The following is a 3,946-nucleotide window of genomic DNA, read 5'->3' on the forward strand; positions in this document are numbered from 1 at the left end:
TCACATTTAGGTCTTTAATCCATTTTTGTGTATGGTGTAAGAAAATGGTCCAGTTTCATCCTTTTACATTATGCTGTCCAGGTTTCCCAACACTTTGGTTGAAGAGACTGTCTTTTTTCCATTGGATATTCTTTTCTGCTTTGTCGAAGATTGACCATATAGTTGTAGGTCCATTTCTGGGCTTTCTATTCTGTTCTATTTATCTTTGTGTCTCTTTTTATGCTACTACATACACTACAGGTACAGCTTTGTAGTAAACTTGAAGTCCAAAATTGTGATGCCACCAGCTTTGCATTTCTTTTTTAGGATTGTTTTGGCTATTCATGGTCTTTGTGGTTCCATACAAATTTTAGAATTGTTTGTTCTACATCTGTGAAAAATGCTGCTGGTAATTTGATAAGGATTACATTAAATGTGTAGATTGCTTTGGGTAGTATAGACATTTTAACAGTATTTGTTCTTCTGATCCATGAGTATGGAAAATCTTTCCATTTCTTTGTGTACTTTTCATTTTCTTTTATCAGTACTTTATGGTTTTCAGAGTATAGGTCTTTCAGATCTTTGGTTAGGTTTATTCCTAGGTATCTTATTGTTCTTGGTGTAATTGTAAATAATCCCTTAATTTCTCTTTATTTTTTTTAATTAAAACATTTTTTAATGTTTATTTTTGAGAGAGAGAAACAGAACGCAAGTGGGGGAGGGGCAGAGAAAGAGGGAGACAGAATCTGAAGCAGGCTCCAGGCTCTGAGCTGTCAGCACAGAGCCTGGCATGGGGCCCGAACTCACAAACTGTGAGATCATGGCCTGAGCTGAAGTCAGATGCTTAACCAACTGAGCCACCCAGGTGCCCCCTTAATTTCTCTTTCTGCTGCTTCATTACTGGTGTTTAGAAATACAACAGATTTCTGCATGTCGATTTTGTATACTGCACCTTTACTGAATTCATGTATCAGTTCTTTTGGGTTTTCTATATAGAGTACCATGGGACTTCATCAAATATAAAAGTTTCTGCATAACCAAAGAAACAATTAATAAAACGAGAATATAGCTTAAGGAGTAGGAGAAAATACTTGAGATAAGGGGTGAGATAAGGGGTGAAGCACCAACGTGTATATATATATATAAGAAACTTGTACAACTCAATAGCAAAAAATCAACTAATCCAATTTTTTAAAGTTTATTTATTTTGAGAGAGAGAGAGAGAGAGAGAGAGCACACACTTGTGCACCCAAGTTGGGAAGGGGCAGAGAGAGAGGGAGAAAGAGAATCCCAAGCAGGCTCTGCACTGTCAGCACAGAGCCCCATGTGGGGCTCAAACTCACAAACGGTGAGATCATGACCTGAGCTGAAATCAAGGGCCAGATGCTTAACTGACTGAACCACCCAGGAGCCCCTCAACTAATCCAATTTAAAAATGTGGCCCTTCAACATCTTTAGCTCTTCTTTGTTTTTGAGGAAAATGTATGTGTATGCCTTTTGTCCCTATTATTTTAGGTAGATGAAATACTAAAATAACTGTCTATATCTGTCTTCTCTGCACTAGGAGCAGCTTTCCTGCTACAGCCCTCCTCCCCTAAAAATGTATGCCTGCACAAAGTTTGTCTCAACTCCCTTCTTGGTCAGGAACACTTTTCAGCTGTTGAGCCGATCACTGACAGATGAAAGCTTCAGCAGCTTGGCAGCCCCATGTCACCTGACCTCATTTATACTAGGTGCAGTTTCCAAGCCAGCATCATTTCACAGGACATTGATACAGTGCAGCCAAGTTCATTGAATCTAAGCCTTCCACAGTGGGGATGCCTGGCTCTGGGGTTAGAAATGGGACTGTGTTTAGGAGTTTCATCATTGGTTATGCCAGAAACCCTTCTCTGAAGCAACACCTCTTCTACACCATTCTGGGCTTTGTCCTCTCAGACATGGGTTATTTTACCTGATGATGGCCTTTCTCATCCTCTTTAGCATGTGAAGGAGCCATCTCTGCCTCTGATAGGTCTTTTTCCTGTGTTTCATTTACCCTGCATAGTCTTCCTGTACCTCCTCAGGCCAACTGGGGAAAGTGGTTGGCTTAGGGAAAACAAATACTGTATTAATAAGAAATAATAATAAAATAAATGTTTATGAAATAGTCATGCATAGGATTTTAAATGTAGGATGTATATTTTTAAGTTTTTATCTATTTTTAATGTTTTTTTTTTTTATTTTTGAGAGGGAGAGTGAGCGGGGGAGGGACAGAGAGAGAGGGGGACAGAGGAACTGAAGCTGGCTCTGCCCTGACAGCAGCAAGCCTCATGTGGAGCTCAAGCTCACAAACTGCAAGATCATGGCCTTAGCTGAAGTTGGATGCTCAACCAACTTAGCCACCCAGGTGCACTATTTATTTATTTTGAGAGAGAGAGAGAGAGAACACAAGAGAGGGAGAGAGAGAATCCCAAGCAGACTGTGCACTGTCAGCACAGAGCCCCATGTGGGGCTCAAACTCACTAACTGTGGGGTCCTGACCTGAGCCAAAATCAAGAGTCAGCTTAACCAACTGAGCCACCCAAGTGCCCCTCGATGTAGGATTTCTTATGAATTAATTATAGGTGTTTTGTTTTAACCTTAAGAAATTTAAGTACGATTCCTCTCTCTCATTAATGAGTGTCATAGAACGAATTGCATCTTAATATAGAGTCAAAGAAGACAAAAAAAACACACAACTTTACAGACTTAATCCAGAAGTTTTTTTTCCTTTGTAAATGTGATCCAAAAAATGTGCAAAGAACCTGAATAGACTTTTTTTTTTTTTAAAGAAGACATACAAATGGCTGACAGGTATATGAAAAGTGCTCAACATTACTAATCATCAGGGAAATCCAAATCAAAACCATATGAAATATTGTCTCATACCTGTTAGGGTGGCTTTTATAAAAAGATAAAAGATAAATGTTGGTGAGGATGTGGAGAAAAGGGCACCCTTGTACACTGTTAGTAGGAATGTAAATTGACTCAGCCATTATGGAAAACATTATGGAGATTCCTCAAAAAATGAAAAATGGGACTGTAGGGGCACCTGGGTGGCTCAGTCGGTTGAGCATCTGACTTCAGCTCAGGTCATGATCTCGCAGTTCATGGATTTAAGCTCCACATCAGGCTCACTGCTGTCAGCATGGAGCCTGCTTCAGATCCTCTATCCCCCTCTTTCTGCCCCTCCCCTGTTAATGCTCTCTTTCTCAAAAATAAGTAACATTAAAAAAAAAGGACTATAATGTAATCCAGCAATTCTTCTGGGTATATGGGAAATGAAATCAATACCTCAAAAGAGATGGTTGTGCTCCCATGTTTTTTGCAGCATTATTCACGATAGCTAAGAAATGGAAAAAACCTGTTTCCATTTGCAGATGTGTCCCAGACTATGAGTCTGGGGTTCTCTCTTGTCCAGCAAGAGAGTAGATGCAGAATTGAATACAAGAGAGGCTAATGTCTGGGAGGAGACAAGGGCCTGGTATGGTGGTTTGTCTGTATTTATTGAGTTCACAAGATCTTACCCACATGGTGAATGTGAAGAAAACACGATTGTACGCGTGAACATGGTGAACGTGAAGAAAACAATCAGACAGTAATCATTAACTTGTATGTGTAAGAAGCAAAGGGTCTGGGGTGCAAGTGAAGTTTGTGATCAGAGTACAATAGTATATTGGTGTCAGATGGAAAGTAATTTCCTGCAGGTCATATAACAAATTACTTGTGATCCCATTACAATATCTCACTAGCTAACTTTGGGCGTTTTCACCCTGTGGGAGCAGCTTTCCACCCTAAGCTTTTTTCTAACCCATTTATGTAAGTAGCACCTATTCCCCCACTAGATGAATAGAAGAATGGTAGCGTATATATACAATGGAACATTATTCAGCCTTTATTTTTTTTTAACTTTTTTTAAATTTATTTTTGAGACAGAGAGAGACAGAGC

At 39.5% G+C, this 3,946-nt stretch overlaps 1 pseudogene; it reads left to right on the forward strand.

The window, feature by feature from the left end:
- Positions 1–1,258: 1,258 nt before the first annotated feature.
- Positions 1,259–1,966, forward strand: LOC112856352 (ATP synthase F(0) complex subunit C2, mitochondrial pseudogene; annotated as a pseudogene).
- The last annotated feature ends 1,980 nt before the right edge of the window (positions 1,967–3,946 follow it).

This window comes from Puma concolor, chromosome B3 (genome assembly GCF_028749965.1).
Source record: "Puma concolor isolate L17-30 chromosome B3, mPumCon1.1.hap2, whole genome shotgun sequence".
In the NCBI taxonomy this organism is placed as follows: domain Eukaryota; kingdom Metazoa; phylum Chordata; class Mammalia; order Carnivora; family Felidae; genus Puma; species Puma concolor.